The following is a 12,531-nucleotide window of genomic DNA, read 5'->3' on the forward strand; positions in this document are numbered from 1 at the left end:
ACGCCATTCTCCTGCCTCAGCCTCCCGAGTAGCTGGGACTACAGGCGCCCGCCACCTCGCCCGGCTAGTTTTTTGTATTTTTTAGTAGGGACGGGGTTTCACTGTGTTAGCCGGGATGGTCTCGATCTCCTGACCTCGTGATCCATCTGTCTCGGCCTCCTAAAGTGCTGGGATTGAATTCCAATTTTTTAAATTAAAATTGTTTTAAACTTTTATTTAAAACTTTTTTTAGAGATAGAGTCTCACTATGTTACCCAAGCTGGTCTGTAACTCCTGTCTTCAAGTGATCGTCTCTCTTCAGCCTCTGAATTTCTGTTCTTAATGGCTTGCTTGTTGATCGGATTTGTAAGAGTTCTGATATATTTTGGATAGAAGTCCTTGGAAGATTATGTGTCCTGCAATTATTTTCTCTCAGTCTGTGATTTATCTCATCATTTTCTGAATGGCTCCTGGAAGAGTCCTTCTCCCTTTCTTTCATACAGATTTATACTTGAATTTCATTTTTCTGAACTTGTCAACTGTGGCAACCTCAGCACTTTTAGGAAGTATTGCTCCTTCTATAAAAGACATGCTGTTCAGGAAACCTTGGCCTTTTCTCCACCGCATGTTGTCAACTAGAGTAAGTTGTCCATTCTGGACTGTGGATCTATTTAACTGTGCCCAGGTCAGGGAAGCGACTCCTTTCCTGATTTGGGCAGCTGAAGAGCTACGTCAGGTCCCCACCTTAAAGCTTGTGTCTCACGTGCTTTGCTGGTGCTAAAATCAAAAAGTGCAGAAACTACCTGTGGGATGGGCCTTCAGTGGGAAAGACAAACAATGACATGACCCAGGCGAAGCATGAACATGCACCCAATGCAAAGCCACCAACTTTCCTCTTACACCAAACTCCCGAGCCAAGGCTGGAGTTGCCCCATGACTGTTTAATGGCCCAGTGGTAACCTGAGAACACAAACGCCTGCCTTGGTCACTGTGTGATCTGGAGTTCCATCAGTATCCACAGGCCTACATGTTTGGTACGGAACTTAAAAAAAAAAAAAAAATTCTATCCTAAACATCAGAACCAAATGGATCACTGAACCTCCCTTACCATTGTTTGAAAAATGTCACCTCCTGAGCCAGTCATTTTTCTGGCACGGCCATCCAGAACTGTTAACAATTATTTTCTGGTCACCTTTGGATTTTAATATTCAGAGCTACAAATATGGTCTTTTACCACATTTTGCTACAGTTAATTACACCTGGGTTCTGGAAAAGAGTGGCGCTACTTACTACAAATAAGAACTTGCATGGAAAAGGAGGAATGAGCAAGAAATAGAGACAGATTTAAGGAAGTCTAGGTGTTGGCTGTTCTAGCTCAAACTCAAGATAAATCACAATTTTATCCTAGTGAATATCCCAGTGATGGGATGGATGGGCAGAGGGCGTGTGAATTTTAGAACCTTACTTGTATCAGAGTCTGCACTAAGAACCCAGACCAAGGTGCAGAGTTCTCCCAAACTTCAGTCGTCTTATCGGACATGCTCTCAATGTGTTTGCTACAGTTTGGTTGTTATTCCCCCAAACCTCATGTTGAAACTTGAACACCAGTGTTGGAAGTGGGACCTGATGGGAGGTGCTTGGGTCCTGGGGGCTCACCCTTCACGAATGGCTTGGTGCCCTCCTTAGGGTGATGAGTGAGTTCTTGCTCTGTTAGTTCCCATGCGAGTTGGTTGCTAAAAACAGCCTGGCACTGGCTCCCTCTCTCTCCCTCCCTCTCTCTCCCTCTCTTTCCCTCCCTCTCTCTGCCTCTCTTTCCCTCTCTCTGCATGTAATCTCCGCACACATCTGCTCCTGTTCACCTTCTGCCATGACTGGAAGCAGCCTGCGGCCCTCGCTAGATGATGCCCAAACTCAAACTTTTCTCGACATCACAGTCATGAGCCATACAAACCTTTTTTATCTATAAAGAACCCATTCTGGTATTCCTTTACAACAACAATAAACCAGTGAAGACAGTGTTTTTATTGTGAATCCTTTTTTTAAAATAAATATTAAATAAAATAAGATTTACTCATGGCATTGACATGGGCCTTTATATTTCTTTCTTTCTTTTTTTCTTTTTTCCTTTTTTTTTTTTTTGAGACAGAGTCTCACTCTGTCGCCCAGGCTGGAGTGCAGTGGCGCGATCTGAGCTCACTGCAATCTCCTGTGTTCAAGTGATTCTCATGCCTCAGCCTCCTGAGAAGCTGGGATTACAGGTGTGCAAGACCACGCCTGGGTAATTTTTGTATTTTTAGTAGAGATGGGGTTTCTCCATGTTGGTCAGGCTGGTCTCGAACTCCTGACCTCAGGTGATCTGCCTGCCTTGGCCTCCCAAAATGCTGGGATTACAGGCATGAGCCGCTGCACCTGGCCAGTTGTGCTTTTAAGCAACACCACGTCAACTTTCCTAGGGAAAATAGCCAAAAAGTGGAGAGAGTCAATGTCCATCAGCCAGCAGGCAGATAAATTAAACGCGGTCTATCCACACAGTGCAATACTTATTCAGCCTGAGAAAGGATGTGGTAGCTCGCGTCTGTAATCCCAGCACTTTGGGAGACTGAAGTGGGCAGATCACTTGAGGTCAGGAGTTCGAGACCAGCCTGGCCAGCATGGTGAAACTCCATCTCTACTAAAAATACAAAAAAATTAGCCGGGCATAGTGGCACATGCCTGTAGTCCCAGCTACCTGGGAGGCTGAGGCAGGAGAATGGCTTGAACCTGGGAGGCAGAGGTTGCAGTGAGCCAAAATCACGCCATCACACTCTAGCTTACACGACAGAGCAAGACTCTGTGGAAAAAAAAAAAAAAGGATGGAAGCACAGGTGCATGCTCCAACATGATGAACCTCATAAAATCATGCTAAGTGACAGATGTCAGTCATGAAAGGACATACAGTATGTGATTCCATGTATATGAAATGTTCACGACTGCTAAATCCATAGAGACAAAATAGATGAGCAGTTGGCAGAGGCTGTGGGGAGAGGAGAATGATGTAGGCAAGGTTTCTTTTTGGCGTGATAAAAATGTCCTGAAATGAGGGGTGATGGTTGCACAATTCTGTGAATACACTGACAGCCCTGGGTTGTACAGTTCAGAAGTGTGAGTTTCACAGTAAGTGATGCGTATCTCAACAAAGCCGTTATTTTAAAAAATGAAGGTGGAAGAGTTTGCTTGTGGTCAAGATCATATGAAGCGATTCTCTTTGATGGCAGCTAGGGGCGTGTGTTCTCAACAGGCTTTTCTGTGGCACTCAAGGCTTGTTCTCCAGTAGCCTTTAATAACTGGGGGCAGGCAGGTGGTCACTCTCAGCCTCCACTCTTGGCCACTCTCTTGTGGGCAGACAGTGCGTCACAGGAGTGGCACAGGGCACAGGCCGGGGGACAGAGGGTCCCAGTGGCAAACTTTATTTGTGCCGGAATCCCCCCTAGAGCTGGGAAACACCAGGTTGGGGGACATCCTATGAGCCCACGTCCCTGGGCCGCTTTGTTGTCATGTGACATAAAGGCTGATGAATGACGTCAAGCAGATGTGGCACCCGCAGTTCTCTGAACTGCTCTCTTCCCTTCTGTGAAGCCAGAGATCCTGTAAGATGCTCCTTTGGCTCCTGCCAAGCACCCAGGATGCCGGTTCTCAGTCCTGGGGCTGACGGTGACTCAGGAGTGGGTGTCAGCAGGTGCGGGAGAAGGAAGGGTGTGAGTGAGGAGGATGAGAAGGGGGAGGTAGCGAGGGGTGAGGGGTGCGAGGAGGAAGGGGTGCGGATTGCAGAAGCCCCCTGGCACCATCCAGCAGAGTGATTCGGGTTCACTGGCCCCCTCAGGCGGAAGCGGTCCTTCACGCAGGGCCACGGCTCTCCCCACTCTCCTTGGAGACTCAAGCCACAGTCTGAGCTCCCGGGTGTAACTGGGGCTTGTGGATTCGCCATCTGCCATTCTGCCACGTCAGGAAAGTAGTCACTGGGGATCTCTGGCCGGGTCAGCTGGGCCAGAGCCTGCGGTCGCCCCAGCACTGCCTGAACGGGGCCCAGGCAGGAGCCTTGGAATTGGCCCCGGGAGCGCATTCCCACAGGGAAAAAGACATTCTGTCCTGCGTTTGGTGGGGCAGTGGGCATCGTCCGTCTGAGTCTCGGCAGGGAGGGAGAACACAAGAACCATCGAGGTATCTACAGAGAGCACAGACAATGAAGCAGACACTGAGCTCCATGGTCCGCGCAGAAAAATTCTCACGGGCTCCCTGCAGTTAACTTCTTTTCTTCATGCAGCCTTTTCTGTTGAAAACATTAAACATACACTCAGGTCTCAGAATAACTGTGAGAATGGACAGTTTATAGTCACATCTTTTTTCCCTTGCTGATCTTTAGTGTCACTATGACCTCACAACCAAATGTGAGCATTTTCACCACCTAGAGGCATCGAAACTTCTCTGTGCATTAGAGTTTTCATGATAAACAGGAGTCGGAGGAGATGGGAGGGCAGGGCCCTCTGCGAGATGACCAGAGGCAGAACCCAGTACCACGCACAGTGGGGTCAGTATAGCAAATAAAGTCCCCTGCAAGGTTCTTCAGGAGCATGTCTGCCAAGGCCTTTCAGGGGCCTTTTAGAGGACCACTGTCCTCCCAGCCACACCCACTGAGGCTGGGATCTTCTTCCTCCCTCCCTGCAGCCAGGTGTCTGGAGAGGGTGAGTTTACCCCCTAGACTTGAGCCTTAGCCCACAGCTAGTTATACAATTCTTTGAGCATATGTTCTGTAAGAAAGACTTGGCCCAGGCTGTAGGTCAACATAAACTATTATTTTATTTTATTTTTTTTTGAGGCAGGGTCTGGCTCTATTTCTCAGGCTGGAGTGCAGTAGCACAATCACAGCTCACTGCAGCCTCGAACTCCTGGGCTCAAGGGTTCCTCCAGCCTCAGCCTCCTGAGTAGCTGAGACTACAGGGATGCGCCACCATACCTGGCTAATTAAAAAAAAAAAAAAAAGTTTTGTGGACACTGTGTTGCCCAGGCTAGTCTCAAACTCCTGACCTCAAGTGATCCTCACACCTCAGCCTCCCAAAGTGCTGGGATTATAGTCATAAGCCAGCGTACCTGGCCCTGATGTGAACTTTAATAAAACCCCAGCACCATGGAACAACCCCCTTCTTGGGTACCAACGAGGGAATCGCAGCCCGAGCTTGACTATGATGGATGTGAGGACCGGAAGCGTTTTAGGGAAGGCACACAGCGTGGGGCCAGAGCAGCTCTGGAATGTAGCCCAGCTGACAGCCAAGGGCTCCTGGAGATGACTTCGAGGGGCTGTTGATACTGATGCAGTAGTGATAGCAATGTGATAAGAAGTGAGTATATGAAGTTCAAAGACTAATCCAAATTCATACTTCGAAACTAAAAATATTTATAGAAACAAGAAAATGAATCATGAAGCTAGTTTTGATCCTTTGAGAGCATCTGTTAAAGTTAAATGTACTGTTTGGAGGCAGCGGGGGAGCAGTGGCTAGGCCGCAGGGCACAGGGGATTGTCAGGGCAGTGAAACCATTCTGTGTGAGGTTGTTACGGTGGATGCAACCTCCATAATGTAAGCCATTAAGGGTTAGGCATTAAGGGTTAGACATTAAGCGTTTGTCAGAGCTCCTAGTACGTACAACATTAAGAGTGACCTGACCCACCTGCAAACCGTGGCTGTTAGTTGATAATAAGGCATCCATATTGGTTCATCAACTTTAGCAGAGGTACCAAACTAATTAATGTGAGGTGTTAATCGAAACGGGAAGGCTGGGGCACAAGGGAGCTCTCTGTACTTTCTGCTCAAAATGTTCTATCACCTGTCTGTCTATCTATCTATCTATCTATCTATCTATCTATCTATCTATCTATCTATCTATCTCTATTAATTTTTAAAAAAAGCACTTTGGCTATTTGCTACATCTGTAGCAATCTAATTTTTTACGACTGGTTAGCTATGTAGAGTGGAATTTTTCATAAGCAGTGGTGCTGGGAAAAGAGAACTGACGCCCACCATGTGGGCAATCTTGGAGCCCCGGTGTTTTATGAGAGTTTTGTTCTGGAGGCGATGATGGGTACTCGTACATGACATGAGAATTGGGCTGTGTTTCCCATACATTTACAAATGCCAGCCAATTCCCCTCAGGTGTTTGTCTGAGTGTGCTTGGCAGACCTTCTGTGTTAGATGAGATGTGAGTGAAAAAGCACAAATCTTGGGCCCTACCTGAAACTTACCAAAGTGAAGCTAGAGCCCAGAAGTCTGCATGTTTAACCAACACCACAGGGAGCTGGCATGCACGTTGATGTCTGAGAACCACTGGAGTATTATTCCCAGCATATAGTCCCAGTGTTTGCATTTGGTAGGTGCTCAATACAGAAATGAATTTATGGAAGAGGCATGGAACCCCAGGCCATTGCATAGGATTCTTAGAAGAGGTTGGGCAACACGAGATTTTCTCATGATCTAAAATTACCTATAGTTTAAGCAAGCGTGTGAGTAGAAAAGTCATGTGTGCTTTATTAACAACCCATGGGAAAACACACAAAATGATCTAGAACCTTATAATCTGGCTAAATTCATTACAGGAATCAGGGAAGAATCGTGCTGGATCACTTTCCCAGCAGTCACTTTTTAAGGAGAATACAGCCCAATGGCTTAGCTCTCTTCAGAGTGAGATGAGGTTTTGGTTGCAAATCTGGTTTTCTCCAAAGCTCCAAAACCAAGGTAGATTTAGGGACGCTGGCATAATATGCCGGCTGTAAGGTTTCTAAAGATTCTGGGAGTAATCACTGCGATGAAATTTTCACAGAAGAATAACATGAGCTCTACAACAAAGAGCTCAAAGAAGAGTCTAATAACAAGGGAGTGTTGACCACAATTCAGTATTTACAACTCAGTTCATCTGCGCTGGCTTGCCTATTTACTCAACAACTGTTTACTGAGAACAGACTTTGTTTTAGGCATTAAGGGTAAACCTGGGAATAACAAGACAGACAAGGTGTCTGTTCTCATGGAGCTTAGAGGAGGGAGACAGGAAACAAACCACAAAATGAGTTGGATACCTTTGGATGGTAATACGTACCGTGAAGAAAATGAAACATGAATCATGCAGAAAGATGGTCAGGGCAGGCCTCATTGGGAAGGTGACATTTGACGTGAGGCCTGAAGGACACAAGAGCCATCCCGCTGAAGATCTGGGGCAAAGGCGTCAGCAAGTGCAAAGGCCCTGGGGCATATTGTAGAACTAGAAAAGCTGACATGATGAGAACATAGAGAGGCAGGAAGAGGAGGAGTCTGGCGAAGCGAGGAGTTGGGACTGTGTTTCAAGGGCAACGTAAGCCATTAGAGGTTGTAAGCAGGGGAAGTAACACACTCAGATTTAATTTTTTCAGGAACATTCTGCTAATTCTTCAGTTGTGGGGGGAGTTCACGAGTGTTATTTTATTATTATGCTTTGCAAACTATAAAATACAATGTATGTAATGTTAATAAGATAGAATATTTTATAATTTAAAAGATCCTCTATCTTCTGTGTAGGGAATAGTTTATAGAGGTATAAGAGAGACGATATCTGCAGGAGAGGTCAGGTAGGGAAACTACGGAGGGCTTGGACTTGGATAGTAGCAATGGGGATGGAGAGAAACAGACAGGTTCACAAGGTGTTTTGTAGATAAAATCACAGGACTTGCTGATGAGCTAGATGTGGAGAAATAATGAAAAAATGAGAAGGACCAAAGATGACTCATTTTTGGCTTGAGCAACTTAGTGGATGATGAAAGTATTTACTAAGATGAGGAAGACTGAGGTGGAAGGAAATTAGGGATCATGTTTGGTGGAAAAAATAAGAGTTCTTATTTTGACCATGTTAAGTTTGAGATCCCTATTATTCTTTCAAATGATATTTAAACTGAATGTGCGATACCTGGTTGACAATTATTTTCTCCCAGCTCACTGAAGCTATTTTTCTATAGTCTTCTGGCTTCTCTTGTTGCTTTTTAAGAAGCCAGTATAATTGTAATTTCTTTGTAGATTGTGCACATTTTTTCTGTGGCTGCTTTTTTTTTTTTTTTTTTTGTCTGAGATGGAGTTTTGCTCTTGTTGCCCAGGCAGGCTGGAGAGCAGTGGTGCGATCTTGGCTCACTGCTGCCTCCACCTTCCGGTTTCAAGCGATTCCCCTGCCTCAGCCTCCCGAGTAGCTGGGATTACAGCCACCAAGCCTGGCTAATTTTTGTATTTTTAATAGAGATGGGGTTTCATCATGTTGGCCAGGCTGGTCTCCAACTCTTGACCTCATGATCCACCCACCTCAGCCTCCCAAAGTGCTGGGATCACAGGGGTGAGCCACTGCGCCCGGCCCTATGGCTGCTTTTATGATCATGTGTCTCGTTGGTGTTCTGCAGTTTCACTGTGATGCATCCAGTGTGGATCTATTTATTTTTATCCTGCTTCAGACCTGTGACCTTGGAATCTGAGATTTTACATCTTTCATCACTTTTAGAAAATTCTCCTTAACTTGCTCTTTAAATATTATTCTTTTCTGTTTTCTCCCTCTCAACATATGTGGGACCTTCTTATTCTACCCTCCATATTTCTTAACCCCTCTTTCCTATTTTTCGTCTTTTTATCTTTCAGTGCTAATTTTGAAGTAATTTCCTTTTATTTATCTTCCAGTTCAAAATTGGCTCTTCAGCTGTACTTAATCCATTGTTTAAATTCATTAGTTTTTCATCTTAATGATTCTGTTTTTAATTTCTAGAAGTTCTAGCTATTTTTCAAATCTATTCTTTTTATTAGAGGTAGAAATTTAGTCATTTGTTTCCGTTTCATTTCCTTTTGTTATACTCTTAATCATTTAAAATACATTTATTTTGAAGTCTTCTAGACTCTCAGGCCAAGAAAGCTTTGTCATCTTCCTTTGGGTATTTTTCTAACCCCCCTTTCCACAAAGGATGCCATTCTTTGAACATTCTCAGGTTTGCCCACAAAAACGTTCACCATTCTATCTTATTTGGGCCACTACCTCCTAGCCTGTCCTCACACAGATATGAAAACCGAAGGCCCCAATTACCAGAAACCAGGTCAGCAGTGAGAGTGTAAACTGTGAAGCCTTAGGGAAGGCCCAGGACCAGCCTGGGTACTCCAGCATTTAGAGGCCAGGCTGGGGGAGGAGAGGGGGCAAAGAGGCCAGGAAGCAGCGGTAAGTAGGGGGAAAACAAAACCAAGAGCGTGTGGTGTCGCAGAAACAGAGAGAAAGGAGTGGATCAAGAAAGAGACAGTGGCTGACTGTGCCAGCTGCTAACTGTGCCAAGATGTCAAATAAAATGAGGACGGAGAAGTGATGACGGGATGTGGCAGGAACAGGAGAGGAAGAAGTGGAGGCAGTGATTACAAGCAGTTCTTTAGGGCCTATCTCTCAAGGTGAGGGGAGAGAAATACAGTAAGGGAGATAAGGGATTGGGATCAATGGGGAGTTTAAAGACATAGCAGGTGCCGTGTACTAGAGCACTTTATACGTTATTCCCAGTTGTCCCAAGCACACAGAGTCCTACCGTGCAGGAGACGGAGGCGAAGGGCTTCCTGCAGGGGCGGGTCCTTAAGGAGGTGGTGGAAGCGGCTCTCTGACAGAAGCCAGGATATGCCACCCGCCCACCGTACAGGAGGATGGAGAGGGGGGAAACGCATCACGGTGGACAGACTGGAGGTGGGGGACAGAAATTCCAGTCAACAGATGTGGGTTCAGGTCCACAGCAGAGAGTAAGGATGGGCGGGGGTCTCAGAGTGTGGGGAAAGCACAGGGCTGGCACGGGAACACGTCACATGGGCAGCGACCGCGGTCTGCAGTGACTCTGAGCAAGAACTTCAAGTTCTCTGTGCTTCCTTCACGTCGCCAGGTGTTGGAGAAGCACTGCTGGGTGTGGTCCAGTGGCTTTTCTGAGGAATCCTCACTGCGGGCACTCGAGGGCCTGTTACCACCCAGAAAGTCTCCTGCCTGTGACATGAGAACCAAGGCTGGTGCCTGTGCTGGGGATGAGGCCGTGGCTGTTCTTTCCTGCCCGCTCGGCCCTCTGAGGAAACGGTTACTGTGGTTTCAAGTCCTGGGATCTCACACCCTTAACCATGTCTACCGCCCACTTCTGACCAAGTGGGTGAATCTAAGATGTAATGGGAAGAAATTTACTTTCCCACAAACTAAACATAAAAGCATTCATTTAAAAAAGCATCCCTTGATTACATTAAATGGGATTACATTAATTGTTTTAAATGGGTCTGTATATGCAATAAAACCTATGTGGGTTTTTTTTTAAAGAAATGCTTCACTGAGATGTGATTCACGTACCATACAATTCACCGTCTCAACGTCTGCAATGTAGTGGTTCTTAGGATATTTGTGGAATTGTGCAACCACAACCACAACCGATTTTAAAGCATTTTTCTCACTTCACAAAGAAAGTTCCTAACTTGTGAGCAGCCACTTCCCTTTCTCCTCGCAGCCCCCACCGACCTACTTTCTGTCTCAATGGCTGTGCCTGTTCTGTACATTTCATAGAAATGGAATCACACATTACTTGTCCTCCTGTGACTGGCTTCTTTTCACTTATCATCATGTTTCCAAGCCTCACCCATACCGTATCGAGCATGACTATTTCATCCCTTTCTATGGCTAAATAATACTCCATTGTACGAGGATGCCATGCCATGTGTGTTTATTCATCAGGTGAGGGGCATTTGTGTTGCTTCTACTTTTAGCTAACAGAGGTTTTAGAAATACTGTAAAAGAGAGTTTCTCGCCCCACTGCTCCAGCGGTAAAAGCAGCCCAGACTGGCTGGTTGAAACCTGTGCCGGTGACTTGTGCTGACAGGAGCCTGCTCCTCCCCGAGGCCCAGCCCCAGCAACACCTGCTGAGCAACGAGATTCCATGAACGCTACACGTGGAGCTGAGTTGGAACCTGGCCTCTCTTGACACGGTGATCAATTTGACGTTAAAATTTGGCCCAAGAAACTGACAATCAAAGGTGATAAGCCACAATCTAGCTTCGGTTAGATCTGCTTTTTTTTTTTTTTTAAAGTCATGACTTGGTGTTGCCTCGTTGTGCAACAATTTTCTAAATCGCTAAATTGACCTTCATTGTATGATCAGATAGTGACATGAAAAACATTGATCTTAGTCACAGGTTACAGCTGCATTTTGGAACCATCCTAACACCAGGTGCAGGAAGCAAAACTTATTATGTGACACGAGTGTAGGCCAATCTTCCCCCAGAGGCACGATGCATCACGGGTGGAGCCCAGACCCCTGGTGTTCTAGGCCTTCTGGGATCCCCCATGGACCCTGCGAGCATTCATGCTCCCATTTCTCCTGACTCCCTCCTGCTATTCAGGGACCAGGCAGAGACGACAGATGGAAAGCAGACAGTGCCTGGAGATCAGCAGCCCTGGGCCCTGACTTCCCCAAACCCTCAGCATTGTAAAGGTAAGGCCACCACCAGGGTCAAGCCTCCTTCCGTTAGGAAAAGAAAAACAGAAGTAATTGTGTTCTCTGGAGGGCAGGGCTCTGAGTACAGAGTCTCATGTTTTCAAAGTCGGAAAGTGTCCACAGTTAATATTTGGATGGGCCCACAGTGCCCGTCTTGCTCGCTGGAGCCCAGGCCTGTCCCATCACAGACAAAGGGCTCTTGCTGTGCACCTGTGGAGAGGGGAGCTTGGCTGAGGGAAGGCAGGGTCAGCCTCTTTGTGCTCTTTTTGTTTGAAACAGAGTTTTGCAAAGGGAGTGGTTCTGGAAGAAAAGCAGAGCATGGAGTCAGAGGCCGGTGTGTTGTGAAATGCATAAGCCCTGGAGACCCTCTGTAACTGGCCTTCACATACACCTGCGGCCAACGACAACACTGAACCACGGAAGCGGGGTGTCTGCCAGCTCACGAGACTGGGAGACATGAAGCTTCCACCAGCAGAGGAGGTGGAGGGGAAACAGAAAGAAAGAACTGAGTCTAGCAGCCTCCTTGGACATTTCTTCCAACGCCTCCAGTCCAGCACAACAAACAACCTCAGGGCATCAAGCCTGTGCCGTGCCCTGGCACGTCCAACTCTGCCCTGCTCCAAGAGCCCACAGAGGACCTCGGGGTCACACTCAAGGAGCGTACTTGGAATCCAAAGTGCATGCTATGCTATGGTGGGGATATGGACAAGGACAGAAGTAGCACCCAGCAAGGGAGGATGAACAGGGTGAGAGGTGTGAGGGAACTGCCCACGCGCTGACACCTGGGTAGATTTTTAAGTGGCAAGAAATCACATAGACCACATGGGGGCCAGGGAGAGGGTTGGGAGGAGAGGGGTTCACAATAGAGAGCTCTCCAAGAGAGGAAATAGCACGGGCAACGGCTGAAGCATGCAATGGTGTGGTGTGGTGTGTAAGCATGAACGTGTGTGAGCAAGTGTGTGAACATGTCTGAGAGCATTTGTGTGTGAGAGCATGGGTGTGAACGTGTGTGTGAGAACATGTGTGTGAACACATGAATG

The sequence above is a fragment of the Colobus angolensis genome, unplaced genomic scaffold (genome assembly GCF_000951035.1).
Source record: "Colobus angolensis palliatus isolate OR3802 unplaced genomic scaffold, Cang.pa_1.0 Scaffold318, whole genome shotgun sequence".
Classification (NCBI taxonomy): Eukaryota; Metazoa; Chordata; class Mammalia; order Primates; family Cercopithecidae; genus Colobus; species Colobus angolensis.